The sequence below is a fragment of the Capricornis sumatraensis genome, chromosome 18, assembly GCF_032405125.1.
Source record: "Capricornis sumatraensis isolate serow.1 chromosome 18, serow.2, whole genome shotgun sequence".
NCBI lineage: Eukaryota > Metazoa > Chordata > Mammalia > Artiodactyla > Bovidae > Capricornis > Capricornis sumatraensis.
In genome coordinates, this window is record NC_091086.1 from 67670205 (window position 1) to 67693501 (window position 23297).

General features: G+C 39.1%; 1 protein-coding gene across 1 annotated transcript in view; it reads left to right on the forward strand.

Annotated features, from left to right (window-relative positions):
* Positions 1–3610: 3610 nt before the first annotated feature.
* Positions 3611–23297, forward strand: part of CTNND2 (catenin delta 2) — a 935828-nt gene continuing 916141 nt past the window's right edge. Inside the window, exon 1 of the mRNA XM_068990784.1 lies at positions 3611–3739. The gene's annotated coding sequence lies outside the window, so the exon portion shown is untranslated. The remainder of the gene's footprint in view (positions 3740–23297) is intronic.

A 23297-nucleotide genomic window follows, 5' to 3' on the forward strand; every position in this document is an offset into this window, starting at 1 on the left:
TCCCCATCTCCAAATATAGTCACATTAGGGCTTCAACCTATGGATTTGGGGGCAGGGGTGGCGGAAAAAGAAGGTGACACAATTCCACCCATGACACAGCTCCTGTGTGTGCAGCATGATGGGACCAGGGATGACTGGCTGCATTATTTCATATTTTCTGGACCTAGAACCTATGAGTAGCAAATTCTGCTAGAGAATGAACCACCAAAAATCTGACATTTTGTTTCCCTCATCTTGTCTTTTTTCTCATGTGGATGATGAGTTTAACATGCAGTCTGGGTGTTTGTAGATTCTCATTGGACCATGTGTATGGAAAGAATTCTTACTCAGTAACTGTGTAAAGGGTATGAAGGGGTGTTGTCCACAGGAGGAATAAACCTGTGGGAAAATATTCCTTGTTGTTGTTCAGTCGCTAAGTCGTGTGCCTCTTTGCAAGCTCAGGGACTGTAGCACACCAGGCTCCTCTGTCCTCCACTATCTCCTGGAGTTTTCTCAGATTCGTGTCCATTGAGTCAGTGATGCTATCCAAACATCTCATCCTCTGCTGCCTCCTTCTCCTTTGCCATCAGTCTTCAATATTCCTTATATTTGTAGTAAAATAAAAACAAAGCCGAGGAGATGAGTTTTTCTGTATGTGGGTGAAAGTGGGTGAAAGTGGGAAACAGTAATAAAGGCCAATATGGTCATCCTTGTGGGGAGGGGACATGCTCATGGCACTCCTGGGGGCGGGGGGGAGATGAAGGACCAGCCTGGCAGCAGGAAAGCTTGTTGTTGGTTCTCAAAATACCTGCAGATTCCTCATGCCATCAAATAATGCTTATAGCAATTTATCTGGTAAAAATGTGAGAAATGTAAAGATGGGACAAAATGACAAACAAAAGATAGGTGAATTATGATGCGTACAGCTATTGAGTGCTAAGTATTTATTACATCATTAAAATGTAGAATAATTTTTGTTGACATGATATGTTGCTGAGCAAAAATTAAAAAAAAACAAAACTTAAAACCATTGCAGTAATACTCCATTATGTAAAGTTTATTATGCAAAATAAGTCAAATCAGGAAAAAAAAATATTAGAAAAACCTGTATCAAAATGCCAAAGTAAATATATTCATCTGGGATGGTAGGATTACTAATGGTTGCTTTTCCTTTTTTTTTTTTTTTTTTGTCTCTCTACATTTTCTAGATTTCCTGGAGTTAATGCAGATTTACTACTAATTTTAATGGATTATTTAAGGCTAAAGGACTTAACCGTAAACTGAACAGTTGGAAGGCTTCAGCCTTTTCCTACTTACCAGTCAGCAATCCAGGGCTTGGTTCTGACAGTATTTAGGGAGCCCTCTCTCTTTTCTGTAAGTGAAAGTGTTAATTGCTCAGGCAGGTCTGATTCTTTGCAACCACATGAACTATAGCCCACCAGATTCCTCTTTCATGGGATTTTCCAGGCAAGAATATTGGAGTTGCCATTCCCTTCTCCAGGGAATCTTACCAACCCAGGGATAGAACCCAGATCTCTTGCATTGCAGGCAGATTATTTACTGTGTAAGCCATCAAGAAACTCTTTCCTGTAAGCTCTTAGCTAAGGTTGGGAGTGAAAGCTGACAGTCTTTATGACCTATACATAGTGATGACCAATGGTTAAATTAAATCTGGATTTTAAAAATTACAATGATGGAAATTATTCCAAGTCATTTTCACTAGAGTGTAGAGGACGCCTTGGGCAGCAGTGGCTCTGTATGGTGGGAAAAGCCTAGAAGATTTCACTACTCTTTCTCTTATTGTCATATTGGGAAAGGGGCTGGGTAGATAAACAGACGGAACCATTCCTTATACTCTATGGGTCAAAGTTATTGAGTGCCTAAGGGCATACCTTGATTCTTTGCCTGTTAAATCCCATATTTTATGATGACAGTGATGGTCATACTTTTAAAAGTTACATTTCATAAAAATTGGTGTGTAGACGGCATTTAGAAGGCAGTACCGGTTATAAGAAACAGGCTGACACATTAAAACACACTAAAATGGGAGGGGGCAAAAGCGAGAGGGCTAAAGTCCTAGGACCGCTTACGCTACTTAATAACTTTGGAACCTCAGACAACTTCTTTGTCAAAAAATTTCACTTATAATAATACAGGCCCAGAGCTTGAATTTGAATAGGCCCCACAAAATTTGGGCTTCCCTGGTTGCTCAGAGGGTAAAGCCTCTGCCTGCAATGCAGGAGACCTGGGTTCAATCCCTGAGTCGGGAAGATCCCCTGGAGGAGAGCATGGCAACCTATTCCAGTATTCTTGCTTGGAGAATCCCATGGACAGAGGAGCCTGGTGGGCTACAGTCCATAGAGTCACAAAGAGTTGAACACAATTGAAGTGACATAGCACACACACACACAGCTAATAATATGGTACAAGGCCTGCTAAGAAAATTACATTGCTTAGTTTGAAGCCCATGATGCTCAGATACCGTATATTAGAAAAATACCTTTTAATATTCACACAGCACTGGTTCCTGAAAGGACATGTGATGTAAAAGCTTAAAGCAAGAAAATAACCTTGATTTACTCCCAACCTCTTATTTAAACAGAGATTCTTGTTGTGCCTTTACAAAAGTGACCCTCAGTTAATTATTACTTCCTCTGCTGATGACCATTGCTAAGTAAAGCATGTCACAAATACTTCAGTCTTATTTATTTGTGTGAGAAAGATAAGTTCAGTGAAGCACAGTAACTTCTCAGAGTCTTGTCTTTAGCCTGTGCATGTGTGTTCCTGTATGAAATGGGCTGTTATCTGAGCCTCTCCTTTCTTTCATCAGTGAACTCAGACAGAGTAAACTGTGACAGACGAGTGTCGCCAGCTTTGAAACTTTTGTCCACTGCCAGTATTGGAGTTAGAACTCAGCAAATATTTGTGGAGTAGGCTAGCTATTTGATAATACCAACCAAACTTCTTATTTGTGGAGTAGGCTAGCTATTTGATAATACCAACCAACCTTCTTAGGTCGGTTGTGAATTGTGGTGTTTCTTAATTACTCATAAGTTATTGATCACTTATTTTGCATGATTTCCATATAAAGGAGAATATCTTTAGTTTTTTTTTTTTTTTTGAGTTGAAAGTATGTGGGTGGACAAGTAATAAATACATGTAGATATATTTATCTACATATAGATATACATATACGCATTTATCTGCATGTAGATATAAATATATGTAGATAGAAAATGGTAGCTTGGCTAGCTTCTTTTGTAGACAACGCTTATTTATCTCTTTACTCTTTCTCATCATCTTACTTGCCTTCTCAGCTCGTCGTTACTTTCTCTGTTTACCTCAAAGACATCACCCAAAGTTGTGAGTGTTTTTGGGATTTGGTCACGGTGGATACAGGAGAAAGTATCTATTTTCTTGTTTCCGCTTCTGCAGTTACGTCACGTGCTTTGTGGTTCATACATCTCATCTTGCCAAAGTGTGCCTCTTAGAGCTATCTGCTTTTGCTGCTGTAAGTCGTCTCCGAGTCCTTGCGACCCCCATGGACTGCAGCACGCCAGCTAGCTAGATCTGTTTATAGGGACAACATCCAGTTCCATTAAGTGTGTCGTCTTGCATTGCAGGAGCTATGCCCGTCCCAGACCAGCCTTCGTCAGCCTCGGAGAAGACCAGCTCCTTGAGCCCTGGCCTCACCACCTCCAATGGGGATGGCTCGGAAACAGAAACCACCTCTGCCATCCTTGCCTCGGTTAAAGAACAGGTAGAAACATGCCACTTTTCTGACATATTGCGACATTTTTGAAATTGTTCTTTCTGGATGAAAGCTGGTAATTTAGTTACGTTGGGGAGAAAATCATGATTTTCTAGCAGGATATTGGTGTTCATTATACCATTGTTACTAAAACATTATAACAGCTTTTGACTCGGTTTTTATTCAAGATTTAGGAAGCTTTCCTTGCAAAAATAGTCTACAGAAAAAGAGCAAAAATTGTAGTCAAATTCTTACAGGTGAAGTTTTGGCAGATTCATTGATGGATGAAATGTTTAATACCGTTAAATGTGTGACGCCAAATAATTGATCTGTGGGAAACCTAAAGTCTAGTAAAATTTCAAAGTATATCCATGATGCTAAAAAATTGATAAGGGTTGAGAACAGATGATTATCACGGTGGGCTAGCAAATTCATATTCTGTGTGTTTCTGAGATGGCTTTGGAAGAATACATTTCAGAACTTTTCCTGCAAAACTAAAGTCTAAATGATTCTTCTTTCACCATTTCTTTGCCATAAAAATGGATAAGCAAATCAAATCTGAAGTCTCATGTTTAAAAGTAATTGTTTCATAAAATTCATGTTTCTTCTATATAAAAGGTGGTAATTAAAGCTGGAAAATCATGTTTTTTACATTTACTTCTTTTCCTTACCACGGACTGGAATGTAAGTCAGTGTTTTGTTTTAAGTGCAAAAGCATCCTGTCTTTGAATGATATTATTCAGGGATGCTGAATTAGCAACAGCAGTAGGAGAAAAGTGACATAGTTTTCCTGAGCCCAGGAACATCTTAATAGAGTGATAGACTAAATAAGGCCATTACAGACTCAACCAGGAGAAGGTCTTCGGTTTTCTTAGAGAACACTGATTTTGTTTAATAAATGGGAACTGATCTCTGTAAAGGTTGATGATCAAGCTATCAAGGAGTAGCTAAGGAAAGATCCGTTGAAGGAATCAATGATGCTATTAGCTAAAATTGTGTCACCAGGTCAGAAGGTGTGAAGCAAAATTAGGAGAGATGAATGGACGGGTTGGGTAATCTAGCTGGTGAGAATGGTAAGTAATCAGGAAATTGGGTTGAGGCCCAGACTGTATTGCTTGATTAATTTCTTCTAAAAGCCTACCCATGAGCGTTCTCTGGCTATTTTTCATGAGCAATGGAAAGAGAGAGGGAAAGTCCATGCTACTTCCCATACTCCAGATACTGCTTTGTTATATCGCTGGGTTATGTCGTGGATTTTTATTCTGGCATAGTCTGGACATCTTGCTAGCCCACTAGCTTTAGAGTAGTGACAAAGCGTAAGGCATGAGAAATAAATTTAATAAGACAACCAAACCTGTCTGACGAAAAGATCCCACTTGCCTTGGGGCATGGCCTAAAAATAAAAATATATAAAGAACATAGATAAGCAACAAGCACTAAAATTTTTTAAAAAGTTACTGTGAAGAGTTTATTTTCTAATTATTAAACTCGTTTCATTGCTTATAGATAAGATGAGATTCTTTGTGACAAATAAGTAATATGAGGAGGAATGAAAATCTGTCTTGGGAAGCTGAGATAGAGCAGGTGGTAACACCCAAATCGGAGACATGGGTGTCAGGTTCCATGTGTGGTGTCTAAGCAGAAGTCACTCAGCAGCAGAGCCCGTGGACTTCCTGGGTGTGGCCTCACGGAAACAACCAGTCTCTTCCTTCACTGGGGGATTTTTGTCCTAAATTATTCTTCAGATGTCCTTCCTCTCTTTTTCTCAGGGATAGACTGGTTTTTTATGGAGCTAAAACTAAGTTAAATGTGTTTTTAAAAAGCTTTAGCTGAAATTAAGGAAAATAACTTTAAAAATTAATACCTTCCATGGTTCTTAATAATTATATGCATAATCTATTTATAAAGCTTTTCACTTAAAGGATATTTGCCTGGCCCTCTTTAGGTGCTAATAAGAAATAACTTTCTTGAGTAAAAATACTGTTTCTTCATTTAGAGAATATCAAGTAAAAAATTTTATGGCATTATACTTATTATCACTCTAGTCCTGACTCCTTGGGAGTCATTTCTACAGGAGGGAATTAAGTTTTTTATCTTAATCATAGCAGGCATATATTCTGAGGTGACTGGGTATAATAGGCTACATGATTTAATTACTCATTCATTAAATATACTGAGTACGTTCTACCAGTAAATTACAGTGAAGAGTAGCAATGGAAATAAATATGTAAAGAAAGCTCAGTCTAGTAAGAGTTCATTGGAATACGTCGTTAATGAGCCTAAGAACACAGGTTCTTAGGCTGGTAGTTGACATTGCATGGAAATAAATTCTAGTCTATAACCATTGACTAGAAGTTACATCCTGCCAAACCCTGAGCCGTGGAATGTGTCCCATGTGGGATGTATGGCATGACTGAGGCATTTGTGAGCTGAGTCCTAAAGTGCTTGAGCAGCCATCAGTCATGGACTGTTCAGTGAAAAGGTGTTCATTGATCTTTTTCCTCTGTTCTGATTTCCCATCTCGATTGCTTTTTAACTGGTGAATTTTGTACTTTTGCATTAACATAAACAGACTGATGATTTATGCTATACTCTGTGGGTGGTTTTCTGTGTTCCAGAGACATTGGTCTCATTTCCAACATTTACCAAGTCTCTTGTCCTGTGGGGCTCCAAGGGCGAGACACTCAGTCCCTACTTCTTCCCCTGTGTGTGAGTGTCCTTTACTTAAAGAGGAAGAGAGGACAGAGGTTGGGTGATGATTCTTGTCATGTGAGGAGACTGACAACCATCCATCACACAGAGGAGCCAAAGTGATATGAATGCTAAAAGGGTGAGAAGGGTCAAGGGATTTAAAGATAGGAGATAATTGCTATGATGGTGGCAATGACCCATAAGAAGAGAAGAAATTAGTGATGCTTGACAGAGGGGTGTGATTTCAGGGGGAAAGTTACTGAGTAGGTGAGAGTGAAGGGGACCCAGTGCAGCAGTGGAGGGAACAAAGACAGTTCCTCTGTGAGAACAGAGACGACATGGTTGCAGGGGGGCTGATGGCTTGGCTGGAAATGTGTCTGTTTCTATTCTGCTGTCATCAGGTAGACATGGTCAGCGCGTTCTGAGTTGGAGCCTATTTGAAGTCTGAAAAGCTGGAGGTGGAGAGGGAAAGGCGTTGGATGTAAGAAAATGACTATAATGATGGATATTGGAATTGATGCTAAGTGACAAGGGGTGAAAGCCAGGAAAATTGATAGGAACAAAGGATTCACAGAGCGAATAGCTACAGATGCTGATAGCATGAGAACCATGTGCTTAAATCAGGAATTTGAAAGCAATTATTGTTAATGTTGAGGCCTCGGTTATGACTCCGGGAAGTAAGGTCAAATCAAGAAAAGAGAGAGAAAGATAGTTGTTGACTGTGCAAGCTACTCTAAGGATGACAGCAGGGCAGTGGCTCAAATCCCCATCACTGGAGAGGAGAGGCCCAAGGCTGCCCTGTGACTGCAAGAAACGCAAATATGTTTGCTTCCAGTTTGCCTGAGAGTAGTCATCTGATCCTCATTTTCTTGTCTTTGTTTTTTTAAAAAAATTGTTCCAATGCTGGGCTGTAGTATTAGACAAGAATTTACATTTACTTGCTCTAAGTAATGTTGATCTGTATATTATATCTTAAATCAATATGGATACTACTTTGCTCTTAAGAAAACCATGACTTTCCTAAAACTGTACCTGTTTTAAAATATATTTTTTTCTTTCCCTTCAGTTGATCAGTGTTTAATTTGACCATCATATGCTTTCAAAGCTGGTGTCTAAAGGGTCTTCTTATATAAGCTAGAAAAATCATGGGGGCTTTTGTTAACTTATTTTTTTTTTAATTGAAGTATAGTGAATTTACAATATTGTATTACTTTCAGGTATAGAGCAAAGTGATTCAGATATATCTTATTGACATATCCTTTTTCAGATCCTATCCCATGGGGTGCTTCTTAAAAACCTTTAAATTTTTGGAAAACCTTTAGAGCTCATATAATTTATTGATCTTTGTAAATTATTATGGTACAGATAAATGTGGTTTTTGTCATGATTCTACCAATGAAATATGTTTAATAATGAACAGATTAAATAGAAAATTCTAAGTACAGAACAGTAAATGCAAATGTGTTATATTGTATTTATTTAATAGTGTTTATCACATGCCAACTATGTGCTTTCCCTGGGCGATACACAGATTTGGAGTATTATTGCTTTCAAGTATAGCAATGAAGCTAAAAATATAAGAAAAACACATATAAAAAGTTATAAGATATTTTTTTAAATTGTGGGTGAATTATTTATCTGTTTGGTTTTGGCTGTGACAGCTCTCCGTTGCCTCGTGGGCCTTGCTCGAGTTGCAGTGAGCGGTGTCTACTCTCTGGTTGCGCTGTGTTGCCTTCTCACTGCAGTGGCCTCTCTGGTTGTGGAGCACGGGTTCTGGCGCACACTGGCTTAGCAGTTTCTGGACTCGAGAGCACTGGCTCAGTAGTTGTGGTGCACGGGCTTAGTTGCCCCGAGGCATGTGGAATCTTCCCAGATCAGGGATAGAACCTATGTCTCCTGCATTGGCAGGTGGATTCTTTGCCACTAAGCCACCCCCAGGGAAGACCTGTGGGTGAAGTTTTAAGAAAACACTCTAGTCAATATATTATAAAATTCCAAATGGTTTGTAACAATAAACATATTCCTTAAAATTGATTGTGTTTATAACTGTAGACACTCTATTGCTACAGTAACTTCTCCTGTTCTTTAAATTCCACAAGGATTGAAGATTATATTATTGCTTTCAAGGGAAATTTTTAGTATCATGATTTAGGATACTGGTAATTTTTAAGTAACAAAACAGGATTATTTTGCTTTTAATCATTCTTGTTATTATGTTTAATGTAGAAAAGTAGGAGTAGAGACATTTCTGAGCTCCCAGTATGTGCAAAACTACTGCGGAGTATTTTGCATATGTCCGACTCATATGCAGGTACTAAAAAAGTATTTAAAAATATTTATCTTACATAAAATCTAAAAAAATCTGAATCATTTACATTGACTCATGTGTTAAGATAGCATGCCTTTATTTTCACTTAGAGTCCACATTTTTATAGCTTTAAAATTACATAGCTCTGTATAACAAGAGTATTATTGGGAAGGAGTACATTGTAAAATGCTTAGTTAATTGGTATTTTTCCAGTGCTGCATAACACTGCAGAATTTCTCAGTATTATTCGTGTCCCTATGATCTGCAGCAATAGTTTCTGATTACACAATGTGGAAAATGACCTATGTAACTAATCAGTTTCCAAAGTATATTTTGGGAAAATGTTTTATGAAACTAATGATGAAATTATCATCCATGAAAAAAGAGGAAATTAAAACACCTCTAGGAAAGGTCAAGAAGATGGAGAAGGATTATCTGCAAAGACTAGTGAACTTTATATTCATTTAGGCAGAGAAGAAAAGAATTAGATCATAGTGACCTGAGTTGAACTTTCTCCGTGTATCAAAATTAAAATGAGAATTATTTGATTGATAATTTTAAAATTTATTTCTTTTTCAGCCAGCTATAGATTGAAAGTTTTTAAAAAAGGGACGGGGTCATGACTTTACTCTTTTTTCATTTCTAGAACAGGAGCTATGTTAGGGGCAGTGAATGAACTGGGTCTGGGTAGGTGATATAGCTATTAACAAGGAAAGGGAAGAGCCTGGAGTCAGGAAGGATCAGAAAGCCTTCGGGATATAACATGCCCAGTAGGGGAGCTAGTTGTAGCTGCAGTGACCACATGGGTATGTAGGCTTCCAGCAGGGCAAAGAAAGCAAGCACGTAGTTTAAGTAGAGGTCTGGAGTTCCAGCTCAGGAGGAAAGGGGTGGTCTCGTGGCACCAGACTGATAGGCTCAGCTAGGCTTGAAGCAAGTCTATTTGGATCCTGGATCCTTCGAATCACAAAAATGATGATTGAAACGGGAGATCAAGGAGGAACAAAGCTCATAAACTATTTGTGTAAGATTTGGGAAATTCATGCTGCAGGTTTTAGTGACGGCTGGATAACTCCACAAGTGTGGACACGCTGTCTGCCTCCCTTCTTCTTTGCTCCCTGGTTTGTATTCTAGTCTTGCCTGTAAGTTATTTTGAGTTCTTTTCTCTAAAGCTTAATTTTCTCCTTAACATTTTACTTTGTAACTCTTCTCAAGACACATATGTACTCCTCCATCTTTTTAATAACCCCAGATTCTATTCTAAGCATTAATTCGTTGGTTGATGTCTGCTTAGTCTCTTTGAAGCTGTTATTTGTTCAGTTTTTAGGGGACTGAAGGCTATAACGGGAAAAATAAAAATGGACTAACGCTTTACACGCTAAAAGTGAGAAGACACGCTCTTAATAGATGGGTTTTTGTAACATGATATTATAGTGTCTAATGTGTCTTTCATATTTTTTGTTAGAATTCATTGTTATTAATATGTGAAATCACATTGAATATTTTAAATGTGGTGTTTTAATAGTTTTAAGTAAGCTTTCCATTATAAAATGATTTGTGCACATTGTGAAAAGTTTAAAAACTCAAAATGGAGTAAAGGTGTAGATTTTATTTGAGGATGACAATGCAGTTAGAGATTGTCGCTATATTTTGGAGGATTTTGCTATATTTTCCTTCTTAGACTTTTTTATATGACTAATAATTATTTGTGCACATTTTTGTTTTTCTTTATGTTTTATACTTTGTATGTTTAATATTATATCAAGTATTATTATATCACTAAATATTTTAGAACATTTTTTCTAATGGTTATGCAAGTAGATGCACTGGGAATTATTTAATATTATAATTTTATTTAACTTTTTTCTTATTAATTGAGCTCTTCAGTTGATTCCATTTTCTCAGATTGAAAAAAAATGACATGTCATACTTTCTTGTACATAAATCATTGGGTCAACTTTGACAGAGGCTGCCTGGAGCAAAGTTTTCAGAATGACTTTAAAAACATTTGCAAACTCACTGAGAAAATCTGTCATAATTAATTACTGATAAGAGACACAGGCAGGATGTATGAAGCAGGAACTCCTGGGGTATCACCCTATACAGTGTTTGTGTGGAAAGGAAAATTAACAAATAGAATATTCTAGAGGCAGTAAATGGGAAGAACATGTTTAGTGTTCAGAGTAACTGAACCAAATATGGTGGAAACAGTCAAAATAAACATAGGAATTATAGCAGGACAAGGAAACACTGTTAAATAGAATCTTAAAATGCCAAGAGAGTTCTTTAAAAGGACAGATATTAAACTTCTTTAAATTTTATATTTCAATAAAATATATATTACGTATTTCTTTAAATGTTTGTGTGGAACTTATTTCATCAGATATGTGATTAAATGATGACCTTTCTTTTTAAAAAATTAATTGGTTCATTTTAATTGGAGACTAATTACTTTACAATATTGTGGTTTTTGCCACACATTGACATGAATCAGCCACGGGTGTACATGTGTCCCCCATTCTGAACCCCCTCCCACCTCCCTCCCCCTGCCATCCCTCTGGGTTGTCCCAGCACATCTGCTCCGAGTGCCCTGTTTCATGCATCGAGCTTGCAGGGGTCTATGATGACTTTTCTTTGGTGATTATTTTGTGAATATTTCTATTTATGACCAAAGAAATTGAAACTTGAAAAACTATTTAGTTTGCTTGTTTGCTTAGTCTTGCTCAGTCACATCCGACTCTGTGAGACCCCAGGGACTGTAACCCACCAGGCTCCTCTGTCCATGGGATTCTCCAGGCAAGGATACTAGAGTGGGTTGCTATTTCCTCCTCCAAGGAATCTTCCCGACTCAGGGATTAAAGCAATGGCTCCTGTGTTTCCTTCATTAGAGGCAGATTCTTGACCTTCTGTACCATCTGGGAACCAAATAAGAAATTGCTGTAGAATTGAAATGAGCAGTTAGCTTGGTTTTCTCTGTGACCAAAGTTTTCCTGAGGACAAGTTAAATGTTGCCTGTGCCTTTGTTGCTTTTATTTAACTCAGAAAAGGGAGGTGGGTCATTTCACATCAACTTGATCTATGATATATTTTTGGAATCTGAAGGAATCATTAATGAGACTCCAAACAGACTGACAAAGGTCCATATTGTCAAAGCTGTGGTTTTTCTAGTTGTCATATATAGATGTAAGAGTTGGACTATAAAGAAGGCTGAGCACTGAAGAATTGGTGCTTTCAAATTGTGCTGGAGGAGACTCTTGAGAGTCCCTTGGACAGCCAGAAGATCAAACCAGTCAATCCCTAAAGGAAATCTACCATGAAATATTTGTTCGAAGGACTGATGCCGAAGCTGAAACTCCAATACTTGGCCTCCTGATGCAAACAGGTGACTCACTGGAAAAGACCTTGATGCTGAGAAAGATTGAGGGCGAGAGGAGAAGCGGGTGGTAGAGGATGAGATGGTTAGATAGCACCACTGACTCAGTGGACATGAGTTTAAGCAAGCTCCGGGAGATAGTGGAGGACAGAGTAGTCTGGCATGCTATAGTCCATGGGGTTGCAAAGAATTGGCTGAACAACAAGAAAACAGACATATTTCAGTGAATTTATGTAGCTCAGTGTTAGTGTCTGTAGTGAAAATGTGGGGTGATGGGAGTCCCAGGGGTTAAATACCATAGCATCACTTTCCTGGAACATTCCTGTTTTTCAGAGTCAGTGGTTTGCACTGACATTATCTGTGGTGTGCATCAGTAACACAGGTAAACATGCCCCAGGCAGCCCATCGATCATGTTCAAGTTGCTGCCATTCGACTGCAGTCATTGAAGGAATGTGCAGGTTCATGCCCTGGGCTCTAAATGAGCCTGCTATCTAGTGGCGGCCAGGGAAAAGTGAAGACCAGCCTCCTCCTTTTTCACTAATGGCAGGTTTTGGCTTTCACATTCTACTCATGGCCTCCAGGACTACTTGCTTAATAAATAGGAGAAAGAAGGACCCAGTATCAATGCGACCAAAATAAACAAGCAAAAATCACTTTGGACAAGTAATCTTCAACATTTCTTCAACAATACTAGCTAGTTCTAGTCACCAAGTCAGTAGATTTTTTAAAAATTTCATTGGCGTGTACAGCTGCTTTGCAATGTTGTATTGGTTTCTGCTGTATAGCAAGGTGAATCCGTTATACATATACATATATCCCCTCTCTTTTGGATTTCCTTTTCATTTAGGTCACCACAGAGCACTGAGTAGAGTCTACTGTGCTACACAGTCAATTCTCAGTAGTACTCTATTTTATACAAGTCAATAGATTTAGTTATCTGAGATGCATTTTGCAGCTTACACCTCCTGGAGGAAAAAGTTATGTTCAGCATTTAAAATTAGATTACAGAAAAGTCTATTTAAGGTTGTTCCATAGTTGTTGGCAAGTCCAAGCAATTCCATGAGCAGTTGGACATGGCTGCCTCTTATGTTCTGAGTGGCAGGATTCCAAGCTATCAATCAGACTAAGTTGCTTCAGTTGTATCCGACTCTTTGAGACCCCATAGACTGTAGCCCACTGGGCTCCTCTGTCCATGGGATTCTCTAGGCAAGAATACTGGAGTGCATTGCCATTCCCTTCTCCAGGGGATCTTCCCAACCCAGGGATCGAAACCCCATCTCTTGTGTCTTCCTCATTGGCAGGTGGATTGTTTACCACTAGCACCTTCTGGGCAACCCAGCAAGGGTCATTAAATCTTTGAGTCGATTGCAAGCCTCTGCAGGACAGTTGTAGGCCTGCTGGCCAGTACTTATGCCCACCACCTCAACAGCATTGAAGCCCTCCACCCAAACAAAAGATCAGCTTTGAACCTAACCCCTTAGCTAACACAGGTGCTTTTACAAAATAATACCATTCACTCCAACTACTGGTCAGAGACCTGCAGTTGCCTGTTATAGACCTGTTGGAAGCCAGAGGCAGTTTATGCTTAAAATAAATAATCTAGAATGTAAATTCTCTAACTTGGGAGCTCTGCTGAGGTCAGGAACAGCACCTCAGTCCTTCACAGTAATACTTTCCAAGAGTGTGGCTTTCAGAATGCTGAAGAATTGATGCTTTTGAACTATGGTGTTGGAGAAGACTCTTGAGAGTCCTTTGGACTGCAAGGAGATCCAACCAATCCATCCTAAAGGAAATCAATCCTGAATATTCATTGGAAGGACTCATGCTGAAGCTGAAACTCCAATACTTTGGCCACCTGATGTGAAGAACTGACTCACTGGAAAAGACCCTGATGCTGGAAAAGATTAAGGGTGGGAAGAGAAGGGGATGACGGAGGATGAGATGGTTGGATGGCATCACCGACTCAATGGACATGAGTTTGAGTAAACTCCTGGAGTTGGTGATGGACAGGGAGGTCTGGCGTGCTGCATGGGGTCGCAAAGAGTCGGACACGACTGAGCGACTGAACTGAATTTAACTGAATGAAATGACTCCACCTTTAGGGGGAGTTGTTATTGTTCTTATTTAGTGGCTAAGGCATGCCCAACTCTTTGTGACCCCATGCAGTGTAGCCCACAAGGCTCCTCTGTCAGTGGGATTTCCCAGGCAAGAATACTGAAGTGGGTTGCCGTTTCCTTCTCCAGGGTCTCCTACATTAGCTGGCAGGTTCTTTACCACTCAGTCACCAGGGAAACCCTTAGGGAGAATAGAAATAAGAAATTACTATCCTGGGAGCTTTTCGGGGTTGTATGGAAGACTGATATTGAAAACCTTTTGCACACTGTTGTCATATGATTTGACAGAAGTAAAATATTTTAGTATTAGAGATATAGTACTATTATTGTAGGAATAATAGTTTAAATGCTTATTTTCTGAAAAACATCCAAGTTTACGGATTAATTTATGGGATGGATAAATTTATGGTTGTGACCAGGTCTTCTCTCTTTCCTGTGTCCCCAGCACCCAGGTGAGTGCCACACCCAGAGAACATGTTTAACTGTTTGGTGTTGAGGATGTGCATGCGTGAATAAACTTACAGTATTTTCCTGTTCTGTCGTAGTGCAAAAGTGAATGCTTTGTCTAATTGCGACGGAAGCCATTAGTTTAGTTGTGTGGCTCAGGGACCTCGTCTGCATTGTTAGGTTGATCATGTTTTTCCATCCTTTTTTGAATGGTTTGTTGCATCTGTGTCTTCCCCTGTGGGCTACCTGCATATTGTTTCAGAATTAGCCCATTTACTCTGATGAATCCCAGGCCCCCAAATTGCAGTTTCCTTTATAAACAACCCAAACTGAAACTCGTTTAACCAGGTGGAGTGATATATTTTCAATTTGAAATGAGGCATGTTAACTGAAACATAACCTCCACTCATGAAATATATAGGTGATTGTCTTTTTTCTGGGCTTCCCTGGTAGCTCAGACAGTGAAGAGTCAGCCTGCAATGTGAGAGACTTGGATTCAATCCCTGGGTCAGGAAAATCCCCTGGAGAAGGGAATGGCTTCTCACTTCAATATTCTTGCCTGGAGAATTCCATGAACAGAGGAGCCTGGAGGGCTTAGTTCATGGGGTTGCAGAGTGTCAGACAAAAATCTTTTTTCTTGAACTAAACTTGTGTGCCTTATTTCCTCTAAAATTTAAAAAGCCATCAACTCCCCTGTTAGAACATGAATCAGCAGCTTCACTCATAAAAAACACACAAACATCTAATTCCTTTTTTTCTATGCAGTTATACCAAGTTCCTCATATTTGTTGGGAAACATACTTTTCCCAGAGGATAGAGCAATCCAACTACTATAATCATCTGGTGGTCTCATATTTCCTTTCTGTTTAGGAGGTTTTTCACCATTTCACACCTGATGGAACTCAATATGGTCATATTAAAATCTTCTGATTATTACAGATTTTGATGTGTGTTGTTCTGTATGTTTATTTTGAATGTTTGTTTAATGATGGTATGCCATATGTATTGCATATGTGTGGGGCTTTTTGTTTTTGTTTTTGGCTTTTTAATGTATTTGCGTAAGATACATCATGTTTTTTTTTTTTTAATTAAATAAAAAATTTTAATTGAAATATTGTTGATGTACAATGTGTTAATTTCAGATATACAGCTAAGTGATTCAGTTATATATATATATATATATATCTCCAGTATATCTGATTTACATATGCTATGTATGTCAATTATATATATGTCTTTTTCCAGATATATATTCTTTTTCAGATTCTTTTCCCTTATGGCTTATTACAAAATATTGAGTATAGTTCCCTGTGCTATACAGTAGGTCTCTGTTGTTTATCTATTTTATATATAATGATATGTGGTCAGTTGCTCGCTCGTATCTGACTCTTCACGGCCCCATGGCCCCTGTAGCCCACCAGGCTCCTCTGTCCATGGGATTCTCCGGAGTGGAAATGCTAGAGTGGGTTGCCATTCCCTGCTCCTGAGAATCTTCCTAACTTGGGCATCAAACCTGCGATAACTGCATCTCCTGCATTGTCAGGCAGATTCTTTACTACTCTCGCCACCTGGGAAGCCCATATATGGTAGTGTGGGCTTATCCTAACAAAGCTCCTAATTTATCCCTCCTTTCATCATGAGCTTCTTTATATGCACTTTTCTGGACACATAAGACTCTTACTGGTCCACAACTTTATAGAAGAATAATTTCAGTCTTATCTGTGGGTTACAGGAAATAGTCTTCATATGAAAATGTTCTGAGGATTTCTTATAAGAAATGCAGCAGTAATAATCATAAGTGCTATTGTTGCAAATCCCTTATTTTGTCCCCAGCTCATGTGAAGGTTTATTTTGCAGCATTTTCTCAGGGGAAAACTTTGCAAGTGAAGATGGCCTTAAAACACTTCACAGGAACATAAAACTGGAATATACTTTCATGTCAACTTCAGAAGTGAACAGGTTGTTCTTGTGAGAAATGTGGACCCTATATAAATGTTGCCTCATGGTGCGTTAAAACAGGTGGCAATATATTGACCCTTAAAAAGTGTCTACAACACTATTTCTCCTCTCTTTGACCTTCTTCTGATGTGAGTCTAACACGCTCTCCCATTGATAAATGGGCTCAATATTCCCTGTCCTTCACTTTATTTGGACTCGAGACTGTGGTGTGGTAGAAGTGACACTGAATTCTAAGACTGGAGCATTAAGGGTGGTACACCTTCTCATTGATTCTCTTGGGATCCTCATTCTTGAAACCAGTCACCATAAAGTGGATGTGGCTGTGTGCAGAAATGCTCAGTCCCTGAGCTCATAGCCACGTCTGAACTTCTGGCCGACATCAGTGTCAACTTGCCAGCCTTTCCAATGAGCCATCTACTGTTGATTCCCCTGTGAAGGGGCCCAAGCTGCAGACTGATTCTTGGACACCGATGACCACGATAAACCATTGTGGTTTCACGCCCGGTTGGGGCTGGTTTGCTACACAGCAGTAGATAACCAATTCAGACATTTTCCTGTGCTTATAAAAAAATCATTGTATTAGACCATCTGTATACTTTTCTCTGCTTCTAAGTCTTATGTTTCTATACATCCTGAGGTATCTTTAAAAGATTAGCTTATTGAATTATAACTCACAAGCCATACATTTCACCCATTTCAGTGGTTTTGTATATTCACAAAGTTGTACAGCCATTGCCACCATTCAATTTTGAAACACTTTTGTCCCCTCAAAGATAATTCCTGTACCATTAACCATCACTACCCATTCTCCTCAAACCTCATGGCCCTAGGAAACAATATATTTTCTATCTTTATAGATTTTCCTATTCTGGCCATTTCATATAAATAAAATCATAAATATATATTTGTGAATGGCTGCTTTCACGATTCATGTTTCAAGGTTCACCCATATTGTAGTATATATCCTTGTTTCACTCCTTTTTATTTCCTAATAATATTCCATTCTGTGGATATGTTTCATTTCACTTCCCATTCATCTGCTGAAAAACTTTTGGATTGTTTCTACTTTTTGGCTATTGGGAATAATGTTGATATGAGTAGCTGAATATAAGCTTTATATAGACATATATTTTTATTTCTCTTGGATAAATAACTAAAAAGGGAAATTGTTGGGTCATCTGGTAACTCTAAGGTCAACATTTTGAGAAACTGCCAAACTGTATTGCAGAGAGGCTGTATCTGCTCAAGCTCCCAGTTCTTCACATTCTGCCATCACTTGTTCTTGTCCATCTTATTTATTTGAGCCATCCTAATGGCACCCCACTCCAGTACTGTTGCCTGGAAAATCCCATGGATGGAGGAGCCTGGTAGGCTGCAGTCCATGGGGTCGCTAAGAGTCGGGCATGGCTGAGCGACTTCACTTTCAATTTTCACTGTCATGCATTGGAGAAGGAAATGGCAACCCACTCCAGTGTTCTTGCCTGGAGAATCCCAGGGATGGGGGAGCCTGGTGGGCTGCCATCTATGGGGTCGCACAGAGTCGGACACGACTGAAGTGACTTAGCATGGGCTGAGGCAACTTTTCAAAATGATTTGCTAGACCAGAACCTGAGGATACACACCAGACAATTCTATGGCTGATCAATAATACATTTTTAAGTGTTTAAGTATTATATTAAAAAAATATTTAGCAGTACATTTGTACTGTAGACAAAAAGAAGCTCCCAAACATGAGTTGGTATAAGCCCCAGTATTTCTGGGGTAACATTCCCAGTCCTGTAAAGAGCCCAGAAGCCAAGTCATATTAGTTTCAGATAGAAGAACTAATGATGTCTGGCTTGCAGACTATGGTCGGAGGGTGGGAGGGATGGGGTAAGATGGGAAGAAGAAGGACTGTAAGAGCTGCCATCATGACTTCCTGGTAGCCCAGTGGCTAACACTCTGAGCTCCCATTTTAATGAGCTGAGGTTTGATTCCTGGTCAGGGAACTGGATCCCACATGCTGCAACTAAGATTTTGTGTGCCACAACTAGAAGATTCTACACGCCGGGACTAAAGAGCTTGTATGTTGCAACAAAGATCAAAGATGCCACATGCTGAAACTTAAGGCCTGGCGCATCCAAATAAAAATAATGAAAAAAAAAAAAAAAACAGAGCTGCCATCAAATATTTGTTATGGAAAAGTAGGAGGAAACACCTACTGAATAGGTTTTATACATCTAAGAGAGCTGGAGAAAAGGATTAACATCTGGAGGAGGCACGTTTTGGTTTTTTATGACATGATTCTTGCTTGCAAACTTAGGCAACTTTAAGCTGAAAAGAAATGTCTCAAAGACATAGGTGACTCATGAAATATGTGGAAGATCCCGGTAGTCAGACTTGGGACTCATATTGCTAAGGATGATGGCCAGTTTTCTTGCAAGTCTACCTTGGGGACGGTTTCAAAAGGCGGTAATTTTTAGAAAATGGAAGGAATGTTCTCAGGGGTGCTGGCAAATGACAAATTTAGGAAAGTATCAAAAAGTACAACTAGTTATTACTGCCTTCTCAGGAAATCCATCAGCAAGCCAAAATCAATGGCAGCCCTTTTGAAAAATGGGTGGCAGCGTTGTTTTTCAGTCACTCAGTCATGTCTGACTCTTTATGACCCCATGGAATGCAGCATGCCAGGCTTTCCCATCCTTCACCATCTCATGGAGCTTGTGTAAATTCATGTCCCTTGAGTCAGTGATGCCATCCAAAGAGCTCATCCTCTGTCATCCCCTTCTCCTCCTGCCTTCAGTCTTTCCCAGCATCAGGGTCTTTTCCACGGAGTCAGCTCTTTCCATCAGGTGGCCAAAGTATTGGAGTTTCAGCTTCAGCATCAGTCCTTCCAATGAATATTCTGGACTGATCTCCTTTAGGATGGACTGATTGGATCTCCTTGCAGTCCAAGGACTCTCAAGAGTCTTCTTCAGCACTACAGTTCAAAAGCATCAGTTCTTCAGTGCTCAGGCTTTTTTATGGTCCAGCTCTCACATCTGTCCATGACTACTGGAAAAAACCATAACTTTGACTAGATGGACCTATGTTGGCAAAGTAATGTCTCTGCTTTTTAATATGCTGTCTAGGTTGGTCATAGCTTTTCTTCCAAGGAGGAAGTGTCTTTTAATTTCATAGCTGCAGTCTCCATCTGCAGTGATTTTGGAGCCCAAGAAAATAAAGTCTATCACTGTTTCCATTGTTTGCCCATCTATTTTCCATGAAATGATGGGACCAAATGCCATGATCTTAAAGATCATATAGATCATGGATCATAAAGAAAGCTGAGTGCCAAAGAATTGATGCTTTGAACTATAGTGTTGAAGACTCTTAAGAGTCCCTTGGACAGCAAGAAGATCAAGTCAGTCAATCTTAAAGGAAATCAGTCCTGAATACTCATTGAAAGGACTCATGCTGGAGCTGAAACTCCAATATTTTGACCACCTGATGCAAAGAACTGACTCATTGGAAACAACCCTGATGCTGGGAAAGGTTGAAGGCAGGAGGAGAAGGGGATGCCAGTGGATGAGCTGGTTGGATGGCATCACTGACTCAAGGGACATGAGTTTGCACAAGCTCTGGAAGTTGGTGATGGACAGGGAGGCCTGGTGTGCTACAGCCCATGGGGTTGCAAAGAATCAGACATGAGTAAGAGACTGAACTGAACTGAGCTGTAATGATCTGAAGACTTCTCCAGGGATTAATTATTTTTGAAATCTGACTTTCAATTTGCTAGTAAATAAATTCTTCTTACTAGTGTTCCATCACTAAAGATAAATATTACAAGTAGTTTTAAAATATTGGCCAAGTTTGAAGACATGCACATTTGTCAAATCTGCTAAGAAACTATTCCCACTGGTCTCAAGTAGCCTAAACTTTTACATATTTGGCATCTTGCAACAGACCAATTATTATTGTGTAGCATCAGAAAATATTGCCTTCATAGCAACTCCAGTAAAAACTTTGCTAGGACGTTTGTTGAACTTTGATAATTAAGAGGAAAGACAATTGTCATAACTAGGCTGGAAATGTTTCTGCTGCTTTCAAGGACAAGTTAAAATCTCAGAGCTTCTATCATGGCACAGCGTAAGTGAGTGGTGGCTGCAGGAGGTGAAGTATTCATTTCTTAAAAAACAATTTTACTTATTTTTGGCTGTGCTGAGTCTTTGTTGTTGTGAGGCTTGTCTCTAGTTGCAACAAGTGGGGCTAGTCTTTGTTGGGGCATGTGGGCTTCTTCTTGTGGTGGCTTGGCTTGTCTTGTCTTGTTGAGGAGCAGGGTCCCTAGGGCATGCGGTCTTCAGTAGCTGTGTTGTGTGGACTCAGTAGTTATGACACCCAGGCTCTAGAGCACAGACTCAATAGCTGTGGTACATGGGCATAGTTGCTCCCGGGCATGTGGAATCTTCCTGGATCAGGTATCGAACCCATGTCTCCTGCATTGGCAGGCAGATTCTTTACCACTGAGCCACCTGGGAAGCCTGTGCCATCTTGTTTTAAGGATTTACTTGTAATCGGTATGGAGTTTGGCTCAATATTTGGCATGGTGAAACAATGCGAGATACTTGGCACTAGTAAATTTGCTTCAGACTCTTCCATCAAATGCTTACTGAATAGCTCTGGTCAAGATATGTAACAAATCTCCAAAACTAAGTTTGATTACCTAGTAAAATGAGGACCATTATCAGAATTATGATGAAATGTGTGCAAATTATAACATAGGTTGTACAAACACATGTTAGTTTATTATGATCTCATGGAAATGTATAGTCTTAATTAGTGTATATGGACTTGGTGAATTGCTCTCCACTGGTCTTAGGTAATTAAACATATATGCCCTCTCAAACTTTGAATGAGTTCCTGAAACCCAAAAGTAAGTCTGGAGTTTCTTTAGTTACTTAAGAAATTGAGAGAGAGGAGGATATTTGGCTAAGAAAATATATATTAAGTTAGCTTTTAGAGTTTTACTTATTGCCAGATTATTACATGAGATGGTCTATAAATATAATGCTGAAAAGGGAGTGTAGGAAGTGTTTTGAAGCTCCTTGATTACACTTAACTATGTTAAATTTTAACTTTCTGGTAGAATATGTAGATCATCTTTTCTCTCACTTTTCTAAGTCAAACTCTTCAAAAAAAAAAAAAAAAAACATACATCTAGAACTCCTGATAATTAGGTCCTTTGTGTTGCTGTGACTTAAAATCCTCTGAAACCATGGGCCTGTGGAAGTCCCAGAACAGCCAGTGTCTGACATCAAGGAGTCTGGGGAAAATCATGAAGAGAAAGTTATGTTCTTCATCTTGGTCTGCACATGGAATGGTTGTTGTGTTTAGAGATGAGGGAGATCTTTCCTACAAAAGTGGGAGTTTAGCCAAAGATACTTGGGAGAATGTTAGGCCCTAAGGTTGGACTTCCCTGGTGGCTCAGATGGTAGAGAGTCTACCTGTAATGCAGGAGACGTGAGTTTGATCCCTGGATCAGATATATCCCTGGAGAAGGAAATGGCAACCCACTCCAGTATTTTTGCCTGGGAAATCCCATGAGCAGAGGAGCCTGGCAGGCTACAGTCCTTTGGATTATAAAGAGTCAGACACAACTGAGCAACTGCAGACTTTCAGGGCTTGCATAAGTCTTAGACCAATGGGGATTCTCACAAAATGAAATCAGGAACCCCAGGTAGTCCTACTTAAATATCAAAGACATTAGCAATATTTGAATTATACTTTAGGAAGTGCTCCAGTCTTCCTTCCTCTGTTTACTATATGAAGGTCCTTTCATAATACCTGGCATGTAGAGGCTGCTCTTTGCTCAGTGGTTACAATGAAGAAAATTGGCCTTATTTTGTTAGTTAATAATTTGAGAATAGATTTCATTCTTAACCACCAAGGTTTAATTGATTGTGTAAAATTCATTCCAAGAGTTCTGATGTCTTATTGCATTTGGACTGTTCTATAGAAGTAAATGAAATTAATCCACCTATTTCATTCAAATTGTTGGAATACTTACAGTGATAATAGCTTAGTTTAGTGAAACATGTTTTATTCCTTTTCCAAAAATTTTTATTTGATAGCAAAATTCTTGGTATCAAGACTCCTGTACTTTCTGTTTTCATAACAGGGGATGATTTCATTTTTTTGGTGGAATGCATGAGTAAATAAGTAAATAACAACTGTTAGGAATTATATGTAGAAAGAAAATAGTAGATGAAATTAATAGTTCTAGATAGAGCTAAGAATTACGAGGGCACGATGTGACTATGTCATTAGCAGTGCTACCTCACATTTAATTTTAAAATAATGGAAGCAGATTAAGTCATCTTCCTTATTCGCAATCATGTGATATATCTGGGTATTTGCTTGAATTTTTCCTTTTTTGATAATATACACATGAAGAATGAGTGAGAAATTTCATTTTCACCTTGTTAACTTCCTTCATTTATGATTTCATCACTTAAACTACTTAGCTGTGTGCCTAAATAAATCCTAATTTATTGGTAGGATTTACATTTTTTTAATCATTATGACCTTATAATGACACAGTGCCACTGCAGGCCTGGTAGGAAGGAATTCAAAAGTTTCCTGCTGGAGACAAGACAGCATAGAGATGTCTGATTGGTTCAGCCTAAGCCCCCACTTTGTGTACAATTCTAGTTACCCAG